Here is an 11,097-nt window from a genome sequence, read left to right as displayed (position 1 = left end):
GCTCTAAAAATCCAAAAGGAGGGTTTTGCTCTGAGGTTCAGTGGTGTGGCATTCCAAGCTTTGGTGGCTAGGACCGGGAAGCTGGAGCCGCCTGCTTTTTTTAGGGAGAATTTGGGGATGGCGAGGCAGTGTGAGTATGGCGTTCTGGTTGGTCTGGTTGAGGTGTGTTTAGAGAACTTGTCTGCCAAGTATTTGGGAGCGTCATTGGAGAGGCATTTGTGGACGATAACAAGGGATCTGAGAATGATTCTGTCTCGTACAGGGAGCCAGTGAGCATCTTGTCTGATGCTGGAGATGTGAGTGTGTCATGGGATACTCAGGGCAGCTCTGAGGGCGTTGTTCTGTAGCACCTGTAGTTTGTTCAGATTGCGCTCTGAAGTGCAGAGAAAGAGAGTGTTACGGTAGTCAATTTTTGAGAGCACTAGCACTCTGGGTAGGGTAATGCAGCTGGATGGAGAGAGGAAGGGTTTCCAGGCATTGATGAGCTTATTTGTATAATCCGTGGCTGAGGCTGTGGCGTTCACTTGTCTTTTGAGTGAAAGAGTGGAATCTAACTAGACTCCAAGAGTTTTAATTTCTTTGGCCACAGAGATTTGGTTACCGTCTATGTTGATGGACGCGTAACAGGGGTCCAGTTTGTTTAGCCGTGGTTGAGAGCGGACAAGAAGGAGCTCTGTTTTCTCGTCGTTCAGGCACAAGCCGTGCTCTGCCATCGAAGCTTGGATATCCAGATAAAGATTGTTGATCTTAGTGGTGTCCTCCTCGTAGCACCCTGAAAGGGAGATGAGAACCTGGGTGTCATCAGCATAGTTTGTATAAGTGACGCCCGGGTTGTCAAGGCGGTCGAACAATAGCTTGGTGAAGATATTGTATAAGGTTGGCGAAATGCACAAACCTTGTGGAACGCCACAGAGGATAGGGTGGGCTGAGGCCCCCGGGGAGAAGACCCGGGTGGTTCGATTGGCTAGGAAGGATTGGGTCCAGGCAGTCACCTGGTTAGAGAAAGCCGCTGAGACTGTCAGATGCTCCGTGACGATCTGATGGTCGACAATTTCGAAGGCTGCTGAGAGATCAACCAGCAGGAGGATGGCTAGCTTGCCCTTATCCTTTGCCTTGTCCATCTGGATTTATAGGTCCAGGAGTGTTGTCTCTGTTCCGTGCCTTGGTCGGAAAACTGATTGTCTAAGGTCCAGGAGGTTGTTATCTTCCAGATGCTTCTGGATTTGCAGGTAGGCCACTCTGTCTAAGATCTTTAGGATGTAGGGATTGGTGGTGATAGGCCTGTAGTTGGTGGGGTTGTTGGGGTCTAGGGTTAGGGTAACCTCTGCTGCTCACACAGCCTAGGGTACCGTGATCCAGTATGGGAAGGCCAAGAGTTCAATCACAACTCTTGTCCCCTATGGTGCTCGGTTACTGGCCGGCTGTGCCGCGTTGGTCCTTGCACTGTTGTGCTACCACCACCACTCTCACCAGTATTACACAGTGTGTTTGCATGCAATAATGTGCACCTAATGCTCAAATTTCGATACTTAAAGATTTCCTTTATTTAAGGTCGGTTCAGATTGCAGCTCTCCTCCTGCCAACTGCTTCATCCTCTCTGTCTCTGAATCCTCCCACATTCCACATTTCATGATCTCCCCACCTCCGCTGGAATGTCACTGCTTGACCCCCTGTCTCCGAATCCTCCCACATTCCACATTATATGATCTCTCCACCTCCGCTGGAATGTCACTGCTTGACTCCCTGTCTCCGAATCCTCCCACATTCCACATTTCATGATCTCCCCACCTCCGCTGGAATGTCACTGCTTGACTCCCCGTCTCCGAATCCTCCCACATTCCACATTTCATGATCTCCCCACCTCCGCTGGAATGTCACTGCTTGACTCCCCGTCTCCGAATCCTCCCACATTCCACATTTTATGATCTCTCCACCTCTGCTGGAATGTCACTGCTTGACTCCCCGTCTCCGAATCCTCCCACATTCCACATTTTATGATCTCTCCACCTCTGCTGGAATGTCACTGCTTGACTCCCCGTCTCCGAATCCTCCCACATTCCACATGTCATGATCTCCCCACCTCCGCTGGAATGTCACTGCTTGACCCCCTGTCTCCGAATCCTCCCACATTCCACATTTTATGATCTCTCCACCTCTGCTGGAATGTCACTGCTTGACTCCCCGTCTCCGAATCCTCCCACATTCCACATTATATGATCTCTCCACCTCTGCTGGAATGTCACTGCTTGACTCAAGATGGAACACCTGGAGGGAAGAAGTTGCTAGGAGGCTACAATGCAGGAACCCACACAGTCTATCATCATAGAATACAAGCGTGCACCCAAGCAATACACCAATAACTGGCAACAGAGGAGGTATGGGTGAGGACAAGATGAAGGTAGAGGGTCGGGCAAGGGAGGAAATCCAGGAAGAGGGAAATGGGGAGAAAGGACCTTGAGAAATCCGACAAGAACACTGCGAGCACAGACAGAGAGCGCTCGAGGACAGCATCAGGGTAAAAGGGCGCCACTGCCAGAACGAGGCTGCGGGAAGGTAGCGCGAGGGGCCCTGGCAACGGGAATACTTTACCCGGTGCGCGTGTGCAGACTAGGAGAATCATCCAGTCTGCGCATGCGCGACCCAATGGTGTGGGCTGCGCCCCTGAAGTTGCGGGGGGCCTAACGTGCTGGTTCAACGAGACACCTCAGTTTTGTTTAAAGAGATGGATGGCATGCTTATTTAATTGTGAAACCTAAACAAACTTTTTTAGAAACTGTTCTAAAATCCATGCTGTGTTTATGCATCTGTATAACTTAAGATATTAAGTGTGTATATGTGAATTTTAATTGTTTTTCGATTGAGATGTTATTATATAGTGTGAAAAGTTAAATTTAACTAAAACACTAATTAAAAAAACGAAAATATATATACCCCTTCATCTTCTTGCAGTACTTTCTAGCTATGTTTTTGCTGTCTGAATTTCCCACAGGTAAACATTTGCTTGGCACGGGTACATGTCTGTAACAGTGTGTGTTTCTCTTTTCCCACAGTGCTTGGAACAGGTTGATCGAGTGAGTGCTGTCTGAAGTGCTGCCAACGAGAATAAGCAAATGCCACGAGTTCAGAGTTCCAGAGCTCCGCCCTCAAGCCGCATTATGCACTGGGTGTGTGTGTGTGTGTCTTGGAAGGCTCCCGCCCTGCTGGAGTGGACCCAACCTCTCAAATCTCCGCCCCGTCCGGAAGCAAGAGCCCGCAGCCTGCTCGCAAACCACTCACAGCTGAAAGGAGAGCCCCCCTGAGAGATCTGTTCAAATCCACTGCTGTACCAGTGACCGCCGACATTGGAAGATGGAGGTCTTCGTGCTGCTCTTCCTCTGTACCCCCTCGGTGCTGGCCACCTCAGAAGGTGAGTGCCCACCCTAGACGCAATCTAACTTGCACACAGCTATCCATGGGTGAGTAGCGCACCCACACTGTGCCTACCCCACCTGCAGATGTTGTGTTCTGCTGGCAACCTGGCACGTCTTATAAAGCACTATAATTGGTCTCTTGGCACTTGTTTGAAAAAATGCTCCGATTTTATCAGAAACAGCATTACTTGAGGAAATGTTAGAAGGCCTGTAACAGCGAGCAGGTGCAATGCTCAGTGCAGTCCATGGTTTAGGATTTAGGTTTGAAAAGACCCCCACTCCAACGGGAACCCATGTTAGGTGTGGCAGCTGCCTGCAGTATGGCATTATCTTGAGGGTGGATAGGAGCATAGTTTGACTGCCGTGAATGGAGGACATGTATATAGGCCACAGGATAAAGCCAGAGGCTTTGACTACACACTGCACCGCACAGGCAGACAGGGAAGACTTTGCAAACCCTATGCTGTGGTGGGAGCGCCACAGGCCTAGAGGCAGGCGAGCTGACACGCTCTGCACTCTCTGTGCGCACCCCAGCCTTGAACCACAGGCTCTACGCCGCAGGATAAAACCTGAGGCTTTGACTTCAGACTGCACTGCACAGGCAGACAGTGAAGACTTTGCAAACCCGAAGCTGTGGTGGGAGTTCCACAGGCAGAGAGGCAGGCGAGCTGATGTGCTCTGCAATCTCTGCGCGCACTCCAGCCTTGAACCACAGGTTCTATGCAGCAGGATAAAGCCTGAGGCTTTGACTACGCACTGCACAGGCAGACAGTGAAGACTTTGCAAACCCCATGCTGTGGTTGGAGCGCCACAGGCCAGTAGCAGACGAGCTGATGTGCTCTACAATCCTTGCGCGCACTCCAGCCTTGAACCAAAGGCTCTACGCCACAGGATAAAGCCTAAGGCTTTGACTTCACAATGCACAGGCAGACAGTGAAGACTTTGCAAACACCATGCTGTGGTGGGAGCGCCTCAGGCCGGGAGGCAGGCGAGCTGCTGCACTCTGCACTCTCTGCGCGCACTCCAGCCTTGAACCACAGGCACTACTACCATGCTGAGGGTGCAGGAGGTACTTCTTAAGAGGTGCAGGTGGTAGTGCGATTGACAGGTTAAATAAAAGAGTAGGTGAAGGAGCGACTCGGAGGCCACTGACCTAGAAGGGCGGGCTGCTGTGTGCAGCAGTAAAGCCTTGCAGTGCTGCAGTTTATTTCTACGTAACTTTTATCTGTGTGCAAACGAAGGCTGTAGTGGCCCTCTCTGATTTGTATTCACAATTTGGGACTTGCAATTTTACTCTTTGCCATTTATAAATTTAGGACTACAAGGCCCAGAATGCAACACCATTATAATGAAGTTTGCACTGTGGTTGCCTCTGCCCCATCTGTCCTGCATGAAGTGCGGCACAGAACACCACTTTTTCATGTTTGTAGAAAGTCATTTGAGTGCTTCTCCCACTTCCAAAGGCTAATAACTGCCAGCTATGTTTGTGGCTCTATTGACATTCCTTATAAGAATATACAATTAGGAGCCCGATTCTATTTTCTTGTACTTAATGTAGGTCTCTGCTGTACACTAAGGGCACGATTCATGCAATATATGTCCGGTTCAAAGTGAATTTGCACTGCTGAAAAGTGACTTTGCACTGCCAACACAAATCCTGATTCATGGAACTGTGCAAAGTGTATTTTTGCTGTGCAGTCTGGGCAAAGTCATTTTGAACTGCAAAAATGACTATGCGCTGACTTTGACGTGACTTTTCACTGCACAAATACACTTTGCACGGTTCCATGAATAAGGGTTTGTGTTGGCAGTGCAAAGTCCCTTTTCAGCAGTGCAAATTCACTTTGAACTGGGAAAATAATCCATAAATCGGGCCCTTAGTATTAGGGAGAATTCTCATAAATGTGCTAATTCCCTTTACCTTAGAGACCCCCAGAAACTTTGCTGGATTTTGCGGACTTGATTTTTTTTACCTGGAAAGAGTGTGAGCCTTTTTTTTTCATGTATTTTGATGTGTGTTTTACTCTTGTGGTCTTGGATTATGGAGTTTTAAGATAACTACATAGGCATCTTTTCATGTGTGTTACACGGCACCCTCAGTGCAGTATCACAGGGATGTCTTTTTAGACTTTCCAAAGGTTTAAATACCTTCTCTGCGATAAACTACTGTTTCCCAGAGAATGTAAGGTTAAATTGACTTTACTAGTCTTTTTAAATTCCTAGACCCAGCACACACTATCTTCCTGTAGAGTGCTGGAGGGGTTACTTAGTATCCCCTGTGTCTAGAAACTCATGTAGCAGTGAAATGCTACCCTTTCCTCTCGAAATGGCTGGTGGCAGTGGTTTTACAATGAACTACCATGATTTTTCCCGACCGCAAACCCTGGTAGCTAAAAATCGCGGGAGCCATGTTTTTCAAGATGGCGCCTTAAGCCTCTTTGTTTAAACTGGTCCCGGTCTTCTATTTTTGCCATTTCTGTTTGGAAAGGTCCTTCTAGAGTTTGTCTCTGTGCACCAAACTCGGTTTGGTCCCTTTGTTTCTATGCCTTTGGCAGGCTTCAGGACTGAAGACCGCCTCTGGCGTATGAGTGTCTGGGATGGGCAGGAAGTGAGGGAGGTGCCTGAAACTCCCTGTGCTTAGTCTCCTAGGAGGCCCAAATGCACTCTGGCGTGATTGGCTGGCTGACTGTCCAGCAAGGACAGCCAACCTGCTGGGAGAGTGGCAGCTAGGCTGGAATCAAAGGGATAAAACTGTTCAAAGGCGAGTTTCTTGGACTGGAAAGCGGAGTCGACCACTGGAACGAAAGAACCGAAGACGAGCTGGAAGAGGACGGCTGCTGCAACTCCTGGACAGTTGGTTTGCCCAGTGAAGCCCTGCTGCAGGTCCGAATCGCCAAGTTCATCTCGACAGAGAAGCCCCTTCAAGTATCACTTCTTCGTTTGACTTTGTATGACCAATCAACTCGTAAGCCACCTGGATACCATTCTCGGAGCTGGTTAGGATTAACCAGGGGGAAGGACACCAGCTTGTGTGCTTGACGACAGCTGCTCGGACCGACGATCTTCTATTTTGCCAGCTTGTTTGACCCATCCACGTGCAGTGCAGGAGTCCCCCGACATCCTCCCTCTTATCCCCACGACTGAGGCTCAGGAACAGTGAGATCTGCAGGACCTGCCAGGAACCAACATCTTCAGCTGCATCTTTTTCTTCATACTAAGGTACTGTGCCAACACGATTGCGAGAGCGCTTCTCGCGCAGTGAAAGTTTGTGGAACTTTCTCAACTTGCAGGCCTAATCAGCTTGTGACCCAACATATGATTCTTTTTCGTACAAACTACTTCTGAGAACTTTGGCAAAGAATTTACAGTTTACTTCAAGAACTGCTCCTTCCTATCCAATACACTAGCCCATTGACTTTGGCCTAGGCCTATTGAACTGAATCGAGTCCTCTAGTGAACTGAAACTATGTGCACTGCCTAAGAAAGTATTTGTGATCTATTCTGTTAACTTGTGTCCTTTTACTCCCATTCAAAGTAACTGAAATGCCATTTTGCTCCTATTTCAGGGGCGCCTAATTTACTCAAACATATTGTTTTTTTTATTGAAGTGAATTTGTGTATAATATTAAGGTGCCTCCTTCTAGTGAATGTTTTGTTTATTACTGTGATAAATTAATAAGTGTTTTACCAAGAAACCTTGAGTGTAAGTGTCTACTTGAAATCATTGTGATTGTAAGAACTTTGTGTTACATCCTTGTACTTCTCACATTCCCTCTTGAGATAAGCCTGGCTGCTCAGCCCTGCTACCACAAACTGTGTAGTATAGACGTCTACCAAATGTTGGTTTTGCTTACACCTGTAGCCCTAATTGTATGTGCTGGTCTTAGAGAGTACTGCATGCAATTCTGCCTAACACTAAGATTGCAGTCAAAAGCTCTAAATAGTGCACCTGTACCCCTCCACTGATGCTTATTGATGCCTAGCCATCCCTCCTAAAGCCAAGACCTAGCGAAATGCACACACGCAGCATCTTAATCCTCCTCTGAAAACTGTCCCATACACGGACTTCGGCCCCTGCGGGCGTTCCTACCACAAAGCGTTTTGAGGCCATACAAATGGGAAAAGGTGCTATATAGATGACTAATACAATACACCACACATTCTCTAAGGAAACGCCCCTCTGTTCCACAACAGGCCTCCAATCTGTGGAGTGCAGCCGTGCAGTGCTACTATTGCTCCCCAAGTGCATGTGGTATGCCATCTTCTGGCTTCAAGCCGAAGGCATAACCGGGTCCCCCGCTAAGAGGAAGTTGGTGACCATTATGTAGAATGCTGGCTATGGCTGATGGGAGTTGTAGTCCAAAACATCGGGCAAAGGTTGCAAACTCCTACCTTAAAGGATGACTCAAGGCTGGGGGTTTGCAGTTTTCTATTCCCACGTGCCATTAACAACCACTGTGTTGACTGGGCACTTTCTCCAACAGCCACCGCAGCCCTGACTGTGAGTCAGTCTCACCACCTGGATGTATCCCCTGCTGCCCTGTTCACTCCAAGCCGCACTATAGTCACCCGCCTCCTCTTCAAAGAAACATCCAGGCCTCAGCCTTTCACATTAACATCCTTCCGGATTCATCCTGGGAACACATGGCACAGAGTAGCGACTGGAACATCCTCTGGGTCCAGTCCAAGTGTAATCCTGTCTCAGAGTTATGTATATACTTAGGGAGATTCTAAGGAGCTGCTTGGGAGCACCCAGGAAGTATGGGGTGCCGAAACGCGTTGGTTATTTGCAATATATATAAAAGGGCTTCCTTGGAGGGAGCTGCTATTTTGTTAAAAAAAACTCCCACAAAGTCTCCCGAATAGGGAACTGATATGTACATGAGAAAATTGTATTTGATGATTAATACGACACACTGTAATAATTGCATGACTTAAGAAGGTCTATGTCATGTCCCAGAAAGTGTGTATCACACTGTTTGTGTTTTTTATAACCTTGTTTTTTATAACCTTGTTTTGAAACCTTACTTTGAAGAAAATGGTGACAGGTCAATTAAAATGAACCTTATACCTAAAATGTTTGTGCAAATGTTGTTTGACATTTCTGGTCTATTGAATCCAAAGTTTCATTTGAAGTTACCGCTGAAATGTTTACTGAATAATTATCATAAAACTTTCTGAAATAACCCGCATTAACGCAAGCTCTTGGCAACAAAGAATCAGTTAATGTTGTGTGAATTTAACAATTGAACTTAGGTTCTTTAGGAGTGCATCTGGGCTTACTGCTTAGCAATACGCAGTTGAGGTTTCCTACATATTTTGTGTCCCAAGTGGTCTTGTGACGACAGCCCGCCTGCACCTGAAATAATACCTGAATATTTCTTCAAATCCTTCAACATGACGACTCGAAATTTATACTCTCCAAACCTACATATAAGACCAACTAGCTGTGCACTCCCGCCCCCACAATTTGATTTAAAAACAAAACATACATCACACGTTCAGTGTTGGATACATGAGGTCTCGCTTTTGCAAAGCACTTCTCCCCTAGCCCCAAAAACCCAAGCATCAATGAAATGCAGCACCCTTCTATCCAAAGGTCAGCTCTAGGGAGTGGGGACAATTTAGAAGTTTTGTTTTCCAGACCCAGCCCCCTCACGTAAAGGCCCATGTTGTGGATGTTGGACAGTAAAATGCAGATCTTATGAATTTTGGTTTTTCAGAGCCCCCTTCACTTAAAGGCCTATGTTGGGGTAGTTGGGCAGTTTATAATTTTCTTTTGTGGGTCCAAGGGAGCCCTGTGGTTAAATACAATGTTGAAAGAGTGGTGGTTATTGGGAATTTCGTTTTTGAGATAAAAGCAGGTTTTTGGGAATGGGTTTCAGTTGGGAATTTTCATTTTAGGGACCGGTATCTTTGGGTTTGAAAAGCAAGATCTGGGGATTGTGGCAAATATTAATTTAGTTTTGGTGGCAAGTATATCTTTTGTTTAAAAACAAGTTTTGGTGAGCGGGTCTGTTGGAAATGCTCATTTTAGGAAGGGACACCCCTTCTCATTAGAGAAGTCAGGGGTGAACAGGAAAATCAGGGCATCCCCATTACTTTAAATGACTATCTTGTATCTTCCTGCTTTGAGGGAGGGTGAAAGTTTTGAATTCTTCCAAGCTTCCCCCCTGTGTAAATCTATTTCGGAGTTAATACAATTAATATACAGTCAAATATACAAAGGGTCTACACAATTTTACCCCCCACCCACTAATGAAAGAGAACCTATATGAAAGGGAATGGGTTAATTAAATAGATCCCCATGCTGAAATTTGGTTGGACAATCTACTTACTTTTGGAAATCTCTGGGCTCTGCACTCATTCAGACTGAGCAGGACTTTGCTCTTAGGGAAAAGAAGGATTCTGGCCTGCACTTCAGTCAATGGAATTCCACAGCAATCCTCCCTCTATGATTCTGGGAAAGCCTCACAGCCACTTTTTTCTAGTCTCCCCAGCAATAGACAACTCCAGCCTGCTTCCAATATTTCCACTCAGATGCAGTTTCAGCAAATCTCCTTTGGGAATTTAGCAGATGTCGCCTCTTCCATAGTTCACACCCTTTTTATTCTCTGAACCCTTCCCAAGGAAAGTGAACACTAGGCAGTGCTAACTTATGATCTGGCAACCAGGATTGGACATTTACATTTCTCTCCACCCCCCCCAAGTCCGGCCCCACTTTAAGAATTCGTTCAGTCAGGGTCTAGGAGTCTCCGTCATTTCTTTTCCTTTGTCCACTTTTAGCCAGAAAGTACCTACATGTTAAAAGTGTGTAATTTACTAATACATGCCATGACATATATATATATATATATATATATATATATATATATATATATATATATATATATTCTGCATCAGCTAATCATGGGGGATTTGATAAAATGACAGCCGTGTTCGCACCATGTTGCACCAACACGTGGATTTTTTTTTGTTTTTTATACAAAGAGTATTATAGTTAAGAAAATGCAATCTAATCTCCGGATAACTAATTTTATGACCCATCAGCTCACCAATTCTTAAATTCTGGATATTTTCGGGGCAGCCAGAAACAGAATTCAGATGATAGCATGATTTCCAAAACACGCATGTGGATCAAATGCACATAAGAATAACCAGCTTGTTACTAGCATTCAAATGACCTATGAATGGATGCAGTGTGCGTTCTTGTTGCTCAGAAAATCACTAGTTATGATAGTCCATTTGAACTAATAGTACATCTTCACATGTATGCAAATCTCAGTTGTCATTTCTCCAGGCCAATTTCATTTCTTGGCAAGTATGTGACAAGAGCCTACTGGAATTGATGTTTTTTTTAAGGCCGGGGTAAAACCATTAGCCTCTTTGTTGTTTGAATTTTGATAGGCTGGGGAGATCCTTATCATACAGCAGACAATTCACCTCTGTCCTGTGATGCCATTAGGCCATTGTGACATCTGGCATTGTGTTCTGTTATCTGAAGTTGACCACAATTTTGATCTCAAAACCTTCTATTTTTTATATTTATTCACACACAGGTCTGATAGTCACTTTATTGCAATTGTAAATATCTACTTTGGTAGCAGGGGACTCCGTGCTTCAGAGTTGCCTGGTGCAGCGCAGGAACTTGAGGTGGAGGACCAGGTGGGTGCAGATCTGAAGGGTC

The 11,097-nt window shown here is 46.1% G+C and overlaps 1 protein-coding gene across 1 annotated transcript in view; it reads left to right on the top strand.

Moving 5' to 3' along the window:
• Positions 1 to 3,301: 3,301 nt before the first annotated feature.
• Positions 3,302 to 11,097, top strand: part of GCKR (glucokinase regulator) — a 460,619-nt gene continuing 452,823 nt past the window's right edge. The window contains exon 1 of the mRNA XM_069605446.1: positions 3,302 to 3,406. The gene's annotated coding sequence lies outside the window, so the exon portion shown is untranslated. The remainder of the gene's footprint in view (positions 3,407 to 11,097) is intronic.

Source organism: Ambystoma mexicanum, chromosome 4p (assembly GCF_040938575.1).
Source record: "Ambystoma mexicanum isolate Mex_15411 chromosome 4p, UKY_AmexF1_1, whole genome shotgun sequence".
NCBI lineage: Eukaryota > Metazoa > Chordata > Amphibia > Caudata > Ambystomatidae > Ambystoma > Ambystoma mexicanum.
The sequence above is the reverse complement of the archived record's forward strand: the minus strand, read 5'-3'. Positions and strand labels throughout refer to the sequence as shown.